Here is a 16840-nt window from a genome sequence, read left to right as displayed (position 1 = left end):
ATCCATTCATCTACTGAGGGACATTTAGGTTGCTTCCATATCTTGGCTAATGTAAACAGTGCAGTGATAAACATAGAGGTGCATCTGTCTTTTTCAAACTGGAGTGCTGCATTCTTGGGGTAAATTCCTAGAAGTGGAATTCCTGGGTCAAATGGCATTTCTATTTTGAGCATTTTGAGGAACCTCCATACTGCTTTCCACAATGGTTGAACTAATTTACATTCCCACCAGCAGTGTAGGAGGGTTCCACTTTCTCCACAACCTCGCCAACATTTGTTGTTGTTTGTCTTTTGGATGGTAGCCACCCTTACTGATGTGAGATGATATCTCATTGTGGTTTTAATTTGAATTTCTCTGATGACAAGCGATGTGGAGCATCTTTTCATGTGTCTGTTGGCCATCTGAATTTCTTCTTTAGAGAACTGTCTATTCAGTTCCTCTGCCCATTTTTTAATTGGATTATTTGCCTTTTGTTTGTTGAGGTGTGTGAGCTCTTTATATATTTTGGATGTCAACCCTTTATCGGATCTGTCATTTTCGAATATATTCTCCCATACGGTAGGATACCTTTTTGTTCTATTGATGGTGTCCTTTGCTGTACAGAAGCTTTTCAGCTTGATATAGTCCCATTTGTTCATTTTTGCATTTGTTTCCCTTGCCCGGGGAGATATGTTCAAAAAGAGGTCACTCATGTTTATGTCTAAGAGATTTTTGCCTATATTTATTTCTGAGAGTTTTATGGTTTCATGACTTACATTCAAGTCTTGGATCCATTTTGAATTTACTTTTGTATATGGGGTTAGACAGTGATCCAGTTTCATTCTCCTACATGTAGCTGTCCAGTTCTGCCAGCACCATCTGTTGAAGAGACTGTCATTTCCCCATTGTATGTCCATGGCCCCTTTATCGAATATTAGTTGACCATATATGTTTGGGCTAATGTTTGGAGTCTCTATTCTGTTCCATTGGTCTGTGGCTCTGTTCTTGTGCCAGTAACAAATTGTCCTGATTACTGTGACTTTGTAGTAGAGCTTGAAGTTGGGGTGTGAGATCCCGCCGACTTTATTCTTCCTTCTCAGGATTGCTTTAGCTATTCGGGGTGTTTGGTGTTTCCATATGAATTTTTCAACTATTTGTTCCAGTTCAATGAAGAATGCTGTTGGTAGTTTGATAGAGATTGCATCGAATCTGTATATTGCTTTGGGCAGGATGGCCATTTTAACAATATTAATTCTTCCTAGCCAGGAGCATGGGATGACTTTCCATTTGTTAGTGTCCTCTTTAATTTCTCTGAAGTGTGTCTTATAGTTTTCAGGGTATAGGTTTTTCACTTCCTTGGTTAGGTTTATTTCTAGGTATTTCATTCTTTTTGATGCTATTGTGAATGAAATTGTCTTCCTGATTTCTTTTTCTATTAGTTTATTGTTAGTGTATAGGAAAGCCACAGATTTCTGTGTGTTAATTTTGTATCCTGCAACTTTGCTGAATTCCGATATTAGCTCTAGTAGTTTTGGAGTGGAGTCTTTAGGGTTTTTTATGTACAATATAATGTCATCTGCAAGTAGTGACAGTTTAACTTCTTCTTTACCAATCTGGATTCCTTGTATTTCTTTGTTTTGTCTGATTGCCGTGGCTAGGACCTCCAGTACTATGTTGAATAACAGTGGGCAGCGTGGGCATCCCTGTCTTGTTCCCGATCTCAGAGAAAAAGCTTTCAGCTTCTCACTGTTCAGTATGATGTTGGCTGTGGGTTTATCATATATGGCCTTTATTATGTTGAGGTACTTGCCCTCTATTCCCATTTTGTTGAGAGTTTTTATCATGAATGGATGTTGAATTTTAGTGATGCTTTTTCAGCATCTATGGAGATGATCATGGGGATTTTATCTTTCTTCTTGTTGATGTGGTGGATAATGTTGATGGATTTTCAAATGTTGTACCATCCTTGCATCCCTGGGATGAATCCCACTTGGTCATGGTGTATGATCCTTTTGATGTATTTTTGAATTCGGTTTGCTAATATTTTGTTGAGTATTTTTGCATCTACGTTCATCAGGGATATTGGTCTGTAGTTTTCTTTTTTGGTGGGGTCTTTGCCAGGTTTTGGTATTAGGGTGATGTTGGCTTCATAGAATGAGTTTGGGAGTATTTCCTCTTCTTCTATTTTTTGGAAAACTTTAGTGAGAATGGGTATTATGTCTTCCCTGTAAGTCTGATAAAATTCCAAGGTAAATCCATCTGGCCCGAGGGTTTTGTTCTTTGGTAGTTTTTTGATTACCGCTTCAATTTCTTTGCTGGTAATTGGTCTGTTTATATTTTCTGTTTCTTTCTGGGTCAGTCTTGGAAGGTTGTATTTTTCTAGGAAGTTGTCCATTTCTCCTAGGTTTCCCAGCTTGTTAGCATATAGGTTTTCATAGTATTCTCTAATAATTCTTTGTATTTCTGTGGGGTCCGTCGTGATTTTTCCTTTCTCATTTCTGATTCTGTTGATTTGTGTTGACTCTCTTTTCCTCCTAATAAGTCTGGCTAGAGGCTTATCTATTTTGTTTATTTTCTCGAAGAACCAGCTCTTGGTTTCATTGATTTTTGCTATTGTTTTATTCTTCTCAATTTTATTTATTTCTTCTCTGATCTTTTTTATGTCCCTCCTTCTGCTGACCTTAGGCCTCATTTGTTCTTGTTTTTCAAATTTCCATAATTGTGACATTAGACCTTTCATTTGGGATTGTTCTTCCTTCTTTAAATATGCCTGGATTGCTATATACTTTCCTCTTAAGACTGCTTTTGCTGTGTCCCACAGAAGTTGGGGCTTAGTGTTGTTGTTGTCATTTGTTTCCATATATTGCTGGATCTCCATTTTGATTTGGTCATTGATCCATTGATTATTTAGGAGCGTGTTGTTAAGCCTCCATGTGTTTGTGAGCCTTTTTGCTTTCTTTGTACAGGTTATTTCTAGTTTTCTTTCTTTGTGGTCTGAAAAGTTGGTTGGTAGGATTTCAGTCTTTCAGAATTTACTGAGGCTCTTTTTGTGGCCTAGTATGTGGTCTATTCTGGAGAATGTTCCATGTGCACTTGAGAAGAATGTATATCCTGTTGCTTTTGTATGTAGAGTTCTGTAGATGTCTATTAGGTCCATCTGTTCTAGTGTGTTGTTCAGTGCCTCTGTGTCTTTACTTGTTTTCTGTCTGGTGGATCTGTCCTTTGGAGTGAGGGGTGTGTTGAAGTCTCCTAGAATGAATGCATTGCATTCTATTTCCCCCTTTAGTTAGGTTAATATTTGTTTCAGGTATGTTTGTGCTCCTGTATTGGGTGCATATATATTTATAATGGTTATATCCTCTTGTTGTACTGTGCCCTTTGTCATTATGTAATAACTTTCTTTGTCTTTTGTTACTTTCTTTATTTTGAAGTCTATTTTGTCTGATACTAGTATTGCAACACCTGCTTTTTTCTCTCTGTTGTTTGCATGAAATATCTATTTCCATCCCTTGACTTTAAGTCTGTGCATGTCTTTGGGTTTGAGGTGAGTCTCTTGTAAGCAGCATACAGATGGGTCTTGCTTTTTTATCCATTCTATTCCTCTGTGTCTTTTGATTGGTGCATTTAATCCATTTACATTTAGGGTGATTATTGAAAGGTATGTACTTTTTGCCATTGCAGGCTGTAAGTTTATGGTTCCCAAACGTTCAAGTTTAGCTTCTTTACTATCTTACTGTCTAACTTAACTCAATTATTGAGCTATTATAAACATAGTCTGATGATTCTTTATTTCTCTCCCTCCTTATTCCTTCTCCTCCCTTCTTCATATGTTGGGTGTTTTGTGCTGTGCTCTTTTTAGTAGTGCTCCCATCTAGAGCAGTCCCTGTAAGATGCCCTGTAGAGGTGGTTTGTGGGAGGCAAATTCCCTCAACTTTTGCTTGTCTGGGAATTGTTTAATCCCTCCTTCATATTTAAATAATTATCCTGCTGGATACAGTGTTCTTGGTTCGAGGCCCTTCTGTTTCATTGGCTTAAGTATATCATGCCATTCTCTTCTGGCCTGTAGGGTTTCTGTTGATAAGTCTGATGATAGCCTGATGGGTTTTCCTTTGTAGGTGAACTTTTTCTTCTCTTTGGTTGCCTTTAATACTTTGTCCTTTTCTTTCATCTTTGCCATTTTAATTATTATGTGTCTTGGTGTTGCCCTCCTTGGATCCCCTGACATGGGAGTTCTGTGTACCTCTGTGGTCTGAGAGGCCATTTCCTCCCCTAGTTTGGGGAAGTTTTCATCAATTATTTCTTCAAAGACACTTTCTATCCCTTTTTCTCTTTTTTTTTTCTTCTGGTACCCCTATAATGTGGATATTATTCCTTTTAAATTGGTCACTCAGCTTAAAATTCTTTCATTCCTGGAGATCCTTTTATCTCTCTCTGCATCAGCTTCTCTGCGTTCCTGTTCTGTTTTCCAGTCCATTAATGGTCTCTTGCATCTCGTCCATTCTGTTTTGAAGTCCTTCCTGAGCTTGTTTTATTTCTGTATTCTCCTTCCTTAGTTCTTGCAAATTTCTCTGCAAGTCCATCAGCATGGTTATGACTTTTGTTTTGAATTCTTTTTCAGGAAGACTGGTTAAATCTATCTTCCCAGGTTCCTTCTCAAGGGAAGATGTAGAAGATGTTGAAGCTATCTGGGTTAGTCTTGTGTGGATCAAATTTTTTTGCCTTTTCATGTTGATAGGTGCAATGGTGAGCTATTGATGCATCTATCAGCTGGGAGAGTCAAGCCTCTTTCTATTTGGTTCCTGGCCTTTCTTTACTGGGACAACTGCGACCCCTAGTGGCTTATGTTGGGCAATTGCGTGTAGACTGGGTCTCTGTATCTTGCCCGGCCGTTATGGAGGAAGCTCCCTTGCTGTGGGCGTGGCCAGCCTCAGGCTGCTGCTCTGCTATGGCGGGGCCCCAGAGGGTAATAGATGGGGGGCTGTTTGGCTGTTACCTCCGTGAAGGTTCTCAGAGCTGTTGCCCAGGGGGTTAGTGTGCCCAGAATTCCCTGGAATTTCCAGCTGCTGTACTGTGACCTGGGATGCTTCCGTCCAGCTCTGGGGTCCCTGTCCCTTTAAGACTTTCAAAAAGCAATCGCTTTTCTTTGTCACAGGGGCACTGGCTTCGGGACCTGCTCACAGGTCTTACTGTCCTGTTTCCCTTGTTTCCAGCACCCCATGCATGCACTGTGTCTGCGCTCTGGCCCGGATGGCTGGGGCTGTGTGTTCAGCAGTCCTGGGTTCCCTCTCCCTCTCGCTCCGACTCCTCTCCTCCCGCCAGGAGCTGGGGGGAGTGGCCTCGGGTCCTGCCAGCCTGCGGCTTGTATCTCACCCCTTTCACCAGGTGCTGGGTTCTCGTAGGTGTGGATGTGGTCTGGCTGTTGTCCTGTGTCTTCTGGTCTCTCTTTTAGGATTAGTTGTATTTGTTGTATTTTCAAAAATATATATGTTCTTGGGAGGAGATTCCCACTGTCGAACTCACGCCACCATCTTGGCTCCCCCCTCTATATATAACTATTTTTTATTCTACAAGGATCATGTTAGTTGTAATGTTGGAGGAGAAATGAAGAGTGGGTAACAGTTAGAAAACCATTGCAGTCACCCAGGTGGGAAATGACTGTCTTAGACTAGAGTGAGGGTATTAAAGGTAGATTATTCAGGAGAAATTTAATGAAGTGTTTGGAAATTTAGAATGTGAGGAATATGTTACCGGATTAATTTTTGTGTGGCGCAAGAATAAGGCTAAAATGTCTGGCATGACTCTGAGGTTTCTGATTTTAGTGAGTAAATGGATGGTGATGTGATTCAGTAGAAGGGAGAACATTGAAGAAGATCTTGAAATCTATTTAACAATGAATCATCTTCCAGACATCCGGGTAGAGATATTGACAGCATTGAAATTCTGAAGAGAGATAAGCAGCAAAGATATAAATTTAGGAAGTATCAAAAACATGCCCAAGAATGAAAATTGCTTTAAAAGAGAAAAATACACTAAAAAGATATGAAGGTCTAAAACTAAATCTTTAGAAAAATGAGCATTAAAAAATTAGGTAATAGAGATCTGGGCAGTAGAGGAATATGAGAGGAAGGAATCTTGTAGGAATACTGGTAGGAAGATAGCTAGACATGGGCTGCCATGGAAACAAGACTACAGGCTGCTAAAGAAGAAGTCAACAATTCAGGAAGTTGCTGAAAAATACTGTAAGGTGATCTAAAAATTCTCATTGAATTTGGGGATATTAAGATTACTCTCAACCAAACGGAGCCTTTTCTATGGACTTGAAACCATAGGGGATTAGATTAAGAAATAGTATAGATTGAGGAAATGAGAAGGGTATTAGGAAATCTTTGGCATTTGGGATTTGGGAAGTGATAAAATGGATGGGGGCTGTGGGGAAAGTGATGTGGAAGAATTTTTTAATGCACTAGAGAGATCTGAGTGCAGTTAAATGCCAAAAGGACCTGTTTTGTGGGCACAGGACCTGTGCATTTACAGGAGGCCCTATGCTGAGGAACGGTCCACATAAGATAACACTCAGCCATGTTGTTTTGAAATTATTAATGATTTCATCTTTGAACTTTAAGATGTAGGTGAAATCTGACAGAACAAAGAGCATGTGGCAGGGTTTTGGAGCCTGCCTCCTACCTGATGGCTCCTCACCAACTCTCCCACCTGGCATTCCTCTTTACCCTGTACCTCTGCCAGTAACAAGGTGGATTTCAGGAAAAACCGAAGGTTGGCGGGTGGCCAGACAGTCTTGGTTGGAGGCAGTGTTCTTGCCCCTTCCTAATCCCAGTATGTATTGCATCTAGGTGTGGAGGTTTAAAGGCCTTTGGAGGTTGCAAGCTGGCCTGCCATGGACTGTGATGGCAGGCAGTGGGCAGGGGAGATGCCTAGCTCTGAAGCATGTGGGTTCCAAGGTTGGCAAGAGGTGGAACCTAGTAGTTGACCTTACTGAGCAAGGGGAAGACCTGAGTCCTGGGACAAGACTCCTGTTAGCTGGGGTGTGGGGGGCCTGCAGTCACCTGCCCAGGAAGTGTCCTGTGTGTGATGAGCCCTTCCTGGATAGGCCCATGCCTGAGAGGTCCTCTCTTTTTCCCTTTAACCTTCCTGAGTCTAGCTGGAACACAAGCAGCTTACTTGAAGACAAGCTAGGAAATGTTAATTGTGTAATTTAGGTACTCTTCATATACTTTAAATATGCCATTTAAACCTGGCATGACATGTAAAAATGAACGGGAAAAATATCATGCTAATAATTTTAATTTCTAATTTTTCTTTGTTTAAAACAAACTTAAGTAGAAAATACCATGGTAATTTGACAGAAAGACTGGAAGAAACAGAAAAACTTCATATCTTAATACTTTAATCACAGTTGCCCACCTCTGTTTTTAATGAGGTACTCATTTTCATTTATTATTTTTATAAAAATCTAGAATTACACAGTTTGTTGATTAGAAACCTGAAGAAAGAAATGTTGTCTTCTGAAGAGTTGAAAAGTTATTTTACTGAAGTTGTAACTTAGTATTAAATGAAGTATTTAATCACATTAATCTATGTATCTTTAGTTGGGAAATTAAATTAAAATTTGATATAAATATTAATACAAAATTTTGAATAGCTTAAAGTAAAACAACTAATGATGCAAACAACAAAGAGAATCTGGAAGGAACTTCGGGATTCTACCTTACAAGGCATTTAGATGGACTAATTACTCATTAGCTTACTCTAAGTTAGATAGAAGGAAACATTCCCAAGAGTCAGATTCATTAATAACTAAAATTAGACATTATCAAATGAAGTAAAATTTGTTTTAATCCAGATAGTCTCAAAGGGAATAGTTATATTTTCATCTTCCTGGAATGATTTCTTTTTTTACACAATTCCATGTAATTGAAACTTTAGGCCATTATTAATTTTGCTTACTAAATGTTTGTGTTTGTTTTCATTATCAACTGATTGATTTTAAGATCATTATGATTTTAGGGAGCTTTTTATCCATTGTTGTCCCATTTTGCCACCAACTTTGTTATGAAGATCCTTTTAATAGATTCTTTGAAGTTTCCCTGAAAAAATATAATAAATCAGAAGACCATATCTGTTCTACAACAACATTTTCCAATTTGTAGTTTACTAAAAAAATAGATTCTCTAACTTTTATGAGATTCAAATTACTATATACAGATAGGGATCCAGGAATGTGCACTTCAAAATGCATGTTAGATACATGCAGGCAACATGTAAAATATTCTTTGAGATATACTGAGACAACCATTCCCTATTTGGTGTTTATTAATCTGGGCTTGAATGTGTAAGACTTTTTAAATGTGGACTTTCATGGGCTAATATTTCAATTGTCAGTTAGTGGATTTTTTGAGTTAACTGTACAACTTGTACACTTCATCTGCTTTTACTGCTATGAAAATATGCACAGACACATGCACACACCATGAACACAATCAACTAAAATTGTGATATTTTGATAATTTCTATGAACAGATATTTGTAAAGTATGTATGTATAGAAGATGTGATACAATTCACAGTAAAAATGTGTTCGCCTTTAGAGAAATAACTTAAAGAAAGAGCAATAATAACATGATGAGAAGAAAATATTTCTCCAGAATATCCATAAAATCTCTCAGGAAGCTTAAATATACAATATAAATATTCCTCAGTACCACCATGTTGTATGACTTCATGATTAATAATGGTATGTATTCAAGTGGTAGCCTTCCTCTATCTTGTCTGTGTTTTGCATTTTGTTCAGAGATGACCACTGTATTTATGGTTATATTTAGACCCAAATTCTGTTACACAGAGGAGCTATGACTGATGTAACTCCTGTTCACTCATTTCCTCTTTTTTTAGGACCAACCATTCATTCATACAATAACATTTATGGAGCACCTACTATACTATATTCTAAGCAAATGGAGACAAAATTGTTTTTCTCCTCATAGTCCTTAATATTCTAGTAGGGTATATATACAGTAAATGAGTAAACATTTTATATACATATGTGTTATATAGAAAGTAAAATATAAGTAAACAGTAGAGAATGATGGGGATGTACAGAGTTCTTATATACTGGATGAATTTAAGTTCTTGCTGATGAAGTGATATTTGAGCAAAGACCTGAGTGAAACCAGAAAGAAAGGCAGAATGTCACATAAGTGGGAGAATACAGTAGATTCACCCATATTATGAAGTGTATCAGTAATTAATTCCATTTTAAGGATTGCTGAGTAGTATGCCATTGAATAGAGATTTCACAGTTTGTTTTTCACTCCCTAACTATGGGACATTTGGGCTGTTTTTCTTCTTTGGGTAATTAGGAATAAAGCTGTTATATAAAATCAAAGACAGATTTTTGGGTGAACGTAAGTTTTCATTTCACTTGGGCAATTACTCTGTATATTTGTCAGCTCTTATGTTTTCTCTTTTCTTATTTTAGACATTTTAATAATTGAGGAGTGGTACCTACCTTTGTGTTTTCAGTTGCATGTCCTGAATTCCTAACGATGTGTAGCGTCCATTCATGAACACTGTTTTATCTTCTTTGGTGAAGGGTCTCCTTATGTCCCCACCCATTTTTTATGTGGGGTGTTTTTTTCTTATTAATGAATTTTGAGAGACTTTATATATCTCAGAAATAAGACTTTTACCCAATAGGTTATTTTTACACCATAAGTTATTTGTAAATATTTTCTCGCCTCTGTAGTTTTTCTTTAGTTCTCTTAATAGTGACTTTGAAAGACTTCAATTTTGATTGTCATTTTTTCTTTTTCTTTCTCATTTCCTCTTTTTTTAACGATCCATACTTTTTTTTTAGGAGAGCAAGGCAGAGGCTTTTATTCAGAGAGAAAGTGAGAGGACAGAGCTCCTGGCTCAGGCCAGGGGGGGACAAGAGAGCCCCAGGGTGGTGCGTTGTCTACGGGTTGAGCACACATAGAGCATGTAAAGGAAATAAAGAGCGCCCTGCCTCACTCAGAGGCCAGGGAAGCCTGAAGAAGCAGGTTGGGAGTCAGAGAGACAGAGAGAGAGAGAGACACTCCTCACGGACACCCAATTGGGCTGTCGGGGTCTGATTCCGGACACATGGGCCTTTGAGAAGCCACTGAAGTGTAGCCTCAGCCTAGACTCTCACAGGTGTCCACGGCCTTCCTCAGTCCCTTGCATCCGAGGAGATGCCTCTGAAGGGAATCCTGGCTTTCACTCAGGAAACTTCCCGGATCCCAAAGGAGATGGGGGATCCACTGAGGGAGACGCATGGGAACCTGTCGCTCACGACTTTGAGATCTGCAGCCAGGCTAGTCCCATTTAAGTGGCTGACGAGCACCCAATTTTGAGTGACAGCGAAAGAAAAAGGCAGGCTCAAATGCCAATATTCACTTCTGAAGTTATCCTGGACGAGCCCTCAGAAATGATGCCGGGGTTCTTGTTTGTGGAGCCGAAGAATGAATGAACTTCGCCAAACGTCAAGGTAGGAGAGCAAGGCAGAGGCTTTTAGAGAGAAAGTGAGAGGATAGAGCTCCTGGCTCAAGCCAGGAGGGGACAAGAGAGTCCTCAAGGATCCATACTTTTGATGCTCTATGTCTGATGAACCTGTTGAAGGCACTCTTCTCTTTGTCATAATGTTTTTCATTTCCGTAATTTCAATTTTATTCTTTCTTATAATTTCCATTTCTGCTGAAATTACCAATGCATGTAGCTCATTACTTAGACAAAGGCATCTAACATATTAATAATAACTATTTTATATTCCTTATATGATAATCCTAGCTTCTGGGTCATATCAGAGACAGATTTTATTGATTGTTTTGTTTCTTGAGAGTGCTCTTCTTCTTGCTTATCTGAAAGTGTCAAATTTATTGAAAACAGATGCCTTCTGTAGAACAGTAGAAATTGAAATACGTTGTAATTATCTATTTCTGTGGACACACCTCTCTTATGATAGTCTTTCAGTGTGGATGGTTGACTCCATCTAGCCAGGAGTTGAGCCAAGTTTGGGAATTGTTATCTCTATGGTTAGTATCAGGTCTCCATCGGCTTCAGATTCCTCTAAGGTAATTTTGTGCTTGGACTGGGGCTGGTCTGCCAGAGAGATTTTGCAGTATCTGCCACACCCTCAGCATAAGTCCATCCCTTTCTGCCTTCTCCTCAGAGCTTCTTTCTCCATGCTCCTGCCCTCCCAGCTGTAGACTGCTATTACTTGTTAATGGCACTTGTAGTGGTGGTATATAGAAATGGGAGGGTCATTGTCTGTTACTCTGCTTTATCATCCATCCTAGGCATCAGTGTGTTTTTGTATCTAAGGGGGTGGGGCTTCTTATTTATCTTGTCTCTTGCCCAGAAATAGGTGTTCTGTAATGGTCTAGGTCCAGGACATTTTTCTGTCCCTCCCTTTCTCTTAGCTTGCATCCTAATGTCGACTGCATTTGCTATTTTCTCATTGTATTCTAAGGATGAAAATAATTTACTCCCCACTTTCTATGTCTGTGTTAGTTCCCTAGAACTACTGCAACAAATTACTACAAACTTAGTGACATAAATAAGCAGAATTTTTTTCTCTTACAGTTCTGAAGTCCAAAGTCAAGGTGTCAGCTTGGTTTTGCTCTCTCTGAAGTTTCTAGGGGAATACCCTTCGTTGACTTTTCCAGCTTCCAGTAATGCTGGTGTCCCTTGGTTTATGGCAGCATGACTCCAATCTCCACCTCCGTCTTCTCATGGCCCCTCTTTGTGTCTCTCCATGTCCTCTCTTCTTTTGCATACACCAGTCATTGAATTTAGGACTCAACCCAAATCCAGGATGACATCATTTCAAGCTCCTTTACTTGGTTACATCTGCAAAGATATCCTGTTCCCTAAGGTCACATTCTGAGGGACTAGGGAGCATTAGTTTTGGAGAAATACAACTGAATCCACTACATTGTAAACAGAAGAACTAGGACTAAGTATTAGTAATTGATCACAACTTCAGAATTTATATGTTGAAGACTAATCCTTCATGATATGATAGTTCTATGAAAAATTACTTTATGCTAGAAATCACTGATTCTGCTTTATGTTATTGAACAAATATATTTTGAGGAGGTATTACATAGCAGGCAGTATGCTAGAAAATCCCTACTGTCATAGAGCCTGATTTTTTTCTCTTTAAAAAAATAACCTCCTAGAAAACATTAGTCTTTTCAATTTTGGTTAATACTGACTTCAATTACTTATCAGAGTGATAGAATGAAATTTTGTTTTCATTCATCCCAAATTAAATGGCCTCAAAATAGACAATTTTCTGTCATTACAATAAGTAACATGTATCTTGTGAACTTGTCATTTTAATTATCTTCATATTGATTTGGTTCCAAATCTATTCTGAGTAATTTTTTCTTTATATTGATAGAAAACATCTACAACAAGATGATACATTGTGCTGAAGCTATTAAAGAGAAAAATATTTTTAATCTGCAATGGTAAAATATGAAAGCAAAAACAAAAGTAGTCAGTTGATGTGAGATATTATTGAAATACATTTTGACTATGGATAAATTTAATCAAAACTTCAGAATACAGTCAGCCTAATGTTCAATACCCAAAGCAAGTATTATAACATATAAAACATTCATTTCCATTAAAACATGATGAGGTTTATGCAAACCAAATTCATTTCTGCATGCACAACTCATTTTCTTTTAATGGCAAAAATTCAAAAAAAGAATTAATATTAAATGTTTGAATGTACTTATACAGTTGTTGGTCAAAGTGAGGTATCAGTTAAGATATTTGACTCCTAAGAGAACTTTAATTTCCAGATTTATGATTTTAGGTTTTAAAATACCTTATTTCATGTGATGGATAATATGTGTCTTTGTCTCTACTCTCTGCCACTTACCTATATTAGATCAGCATTTTGAAGCAGAAAACACTGGCTATATTATTTAAGGGACTACTTTTTTTCCCATAAGAATGGGTTAATGACCCCATAAATAATCACCCTTTATGGAAATGGATTTTCTTCCTGTATCCTTGGAGATGGTGAACTAAGCCTTCTTACTGTTCTCAGTGCTATTTTCATAACTGCGGTAACATATAATTCAAAATCCAAAGGACAAAAGGGTATCTCTTGTTTTTAATTTTAAGGATGCTACCAGTTATACTTCATAATGTTTAAGTTGTCTCCATAGACTGTGATACCATGAGTAAGTATAGATACATTTTCTTTGAATCTTTTCATTTGATTCTCAAACTATCACATAGCCACCAGAGTTTTATTAGAACTGGTAGAGAGCAACTCAAGTCACACAGCAGGGTATTTGCACCCATTTTCGGCTGCTTGGCAAAATTATTTTGCCAAGTAGCCATATGAAAGACCATAGGGTGCTGTATGTCTTAACTAATAGCCTTGAAAATGTCTGATTTTATACCAAAATCCTGATCCAAATTCTTGATCCATAATCCTAATTAAAACAACTCATTTAGATTTTAGATTACTAAATACATACCAATCTCTTCACTAGTACTTCAGATGGCTAAGATCCATTTGAAAGCTTTCTGAACTTTGTCCTCTCCATGTAGCCATTGGCTATCATATAAACATTGAAAACTGTCAAAGATGGAATAAAAACTTGCTCTTAAGAAGGCAAAGAAGGATAAATCCATCCTCATGAACCATTTCTGTGGGGATTTGAAGGAACTTTCTGAAAAAAAAATCAAAGGAAATGTTTGATCATACTCATCTATTACCAGGAAATTAAAATATTATTATATGTATGAAAAGTGATGAGATAATTCAAAAAATCTCTTAATGAGAAAACACCCTTCTCCAATATTGATCATCAGTCATATGTCACTCATCCTCACTTAGGTAGAGAAGGCATAGATAGAAGTGAACAGTGGACCTACAGATCATTTGATCTTACTTGTTATTATACAAACAGTTTTGATACTGAATGTAAGAGGATAAGGAAGGTGAAAAATCAGTTAACTAATTCCTTGGTCAGTTCTATAGGTCCAGGGATTAGATTGTATGTACTTCACTACTGGGAGCAAATTATCCTAGTTTAACTGAATAAATTTGAATAGCGAACTGCTTAACAAATGCTGAGGATGCTATGTGGAAGTAGATAACACAGTTAACACAGTGAAAAGTAAAATGATGTTTTATCTCTAATTCCTAGATTTCCAGTCCCATCACCATTTTTGTCCTTCAGTTACACACTTACAAGCATACACACTCACCTAGTAGTGTGCCATTTTAACCTGAAATAATGCCACATTAAATACACTTTTGTAAAATTGTCTCTTTAATTGATATAATGTGAAGATTGTAATATATTTTTAGGATTGTTCTTTTTCATAATTCTATCTAGGTGCTTCATAGCACATTTTTGATAGCTACATAGTATTCTCTGACATGAGATCACACAAATTTATTAGGTCAACACAATAGTAATGGATATCCAGGTAGTTGGTAGAAATGTACTACTGTAACAGTGCTGCAATTGATCTTCAGATTTATAATATAGTACATTTGCATGGGTATGTAATTAAGACACATTTTTGGAAGGAAAAATAGTTGATCAAAATGTGTGAGCATTTCAAAATTTGAAAGATATTACTAAATCGCTTATAATTTACAGTCTTAAAATACTATGACAGGGAATGTTTGTGAATTCTTATCCAGCCTTGAATATTGGCAACATTCTTATCTTTGCCAGTGGCTTATGATTATGATGTTCTTTTCTATTTATTTCACTTACAGGTGATATGGACATCTTTTAAGTATTTCAAAGCCATTTGAAGGTACTTTAACTCTTGGCCATGGAGGGCTAATGTATGTAAAGACAACTCTAGAAAAGCTAGGAAAAATATTTAAAATATATGTGCTTTAAGGCATCAGAGCTCTACCAAGACAATGAAGACTTGAGGACTTGGAGAATGAAGATACTGGAAGGAAGGAGCATGATAGATGTGAGCCCTACATTTTTTGACATGAGGTATATGTCAGAGCAGCAGTAAATCTTTTCAGCTAAGAAGATATTTCATTAGTCTCCAAGCTCAGCAAGAAAAAAATCAATTGCAGATCCTGCAATGGTGGAAGGGACATGGCAAATACTCCTGACTTTCACATGTGACCAGTGACACACCAGGAATAATAATGTATCAAAACAGACAAGCCCTCACAACTGAAACAGAGGTCCAAGCAAGCTCAGTTCCTGATTAGGATAAACTCCTCTTTTCTCTGGAAAAAGTTGTTATTTTTCAGAATTGTTATTATTAATAAATTGCATCCACTTTTTTTACATACGAAATAAATTGGGATTCACTCTAAGGTTAATAATTATACAAGGACTAAATTACTAAAAACTGAAAGCAAAGAATAAGAGACAATAGAAATATCTCTCTACAAAAGAGTTATATATTACATCTGTTAGACAAAAAAATACTAAAACAATGATTTATAATGTGTTGAAAAATAGATGACAAGATGGTGACTCATTACAGGAACTGAAATTAGAGAAAACATACATAGAAATTTCAGAAATCCCTACGAAATGTATGGGATGAATCCAAATATACTGATTTGGAAAGGTCTCATACACGTTGCTCCTTGAAAAAAGAAAAAAAGCAAATTAAATTACATTTATTTACAGTAAAAACATATACAACAGTACTATGTTTTTGGCCAACATCTAAAAAATTTACATTACAAATGTGAATTTGTAGAAATAGGTGTGTAAGTACACGCCACAAGTCACTTGCAATGGCAGGTACGGGGGATAGTTACCTGAGATTGGTTGCCTTATCTGTATGACTGATCCATGTACAAAGTGGAATGCATTCACTTATCCCATATATAATTAAAAAGTAATTATTAGACTGGAGAAACACCTGAATACAGGCTCCCTGTACTTCAATTCAATGTCTGCATTTTCTTAATCTGGAAAAAAAGACAATTTAGTGTTGCTGAGGTCATGTGTTCTGCATGTTCTTAGTTCTTATATATCCACAGAGGTGAGATCCACGGTCCTAGGTGAAATCCTTTCTCCAAAGATGACTTGCTGATTAAGACAGAATTAATGAGACTATACATTTGCAGAAAATGACAGCTGTAGGAGACAGGGGAAAAAGAATGGTTACCTTTTAAATATTTAAGTAACTTGCCTGTGATAGAGTTCTTTCATATTTGAAAAACACTGGGTTTCCGCAGAATTATATCGAGTCATATTTGAGTCAAGGACATAATGTGTGGCAGCAGGGTGCCCTGGGCAGCAGAGCAGCCTGGGAAACAACATGCCTACATCCTGGGCATGTATCTGGCCTTGGCTCAGTTTCTTGACCTTGGACAAGAAAAATAACCATTCCATCTTTGTTTATTCATTTATTAAAAGAAAGATGATTTAGGAAAAAGTGGAATTTGAAACTGAAAGTGAGAAATTTGGGAAAGTAGTAACAGCGCTAAAATCTGCTCTAGTACTTCTTTATGTGTACCAAACAGATTTAAGAGTCTTGACCTGAGTTCTTTCACACTGAGAATCAGAGAACTCGGATGTTGATACCAAAGGTTTGTGAACCCTGCCCACTTTTTCCTTCCATGTTCTGCTTTGCTCTGACATCAAGATATGTGTAGAACTAATGTGACACACCTTGTGTGTTAAAGAAACGTCTCTCAAGAAACGTCTCAGACCCACATTTCCCAAAGGATGTACTATGAAATACCGGCACCTAAAGATGCAAGTAAAAGAAAAAGGAGAAGGGAATCTCATTTAAAATGAATTTGGATACTATTCATAATGCATTTTCCTTTTGAGTAGACTGAATAC

Source organism: Manis pentadactyla, chromosome 19 (assembly GCF_030020395.1).
Source record: "Manis pentadactyla isolate mManPen7 chromosome 19, mManPen7.hap1, whole genome shotgun sequence".
NCBI lineage: Eukaryota > Metazoa > Chordata > Mammalia > Pholidota > Manidae > Manis > Manis pentadactyla.
Note: the sequence above shows the minus strand (reverse complement) of the source record.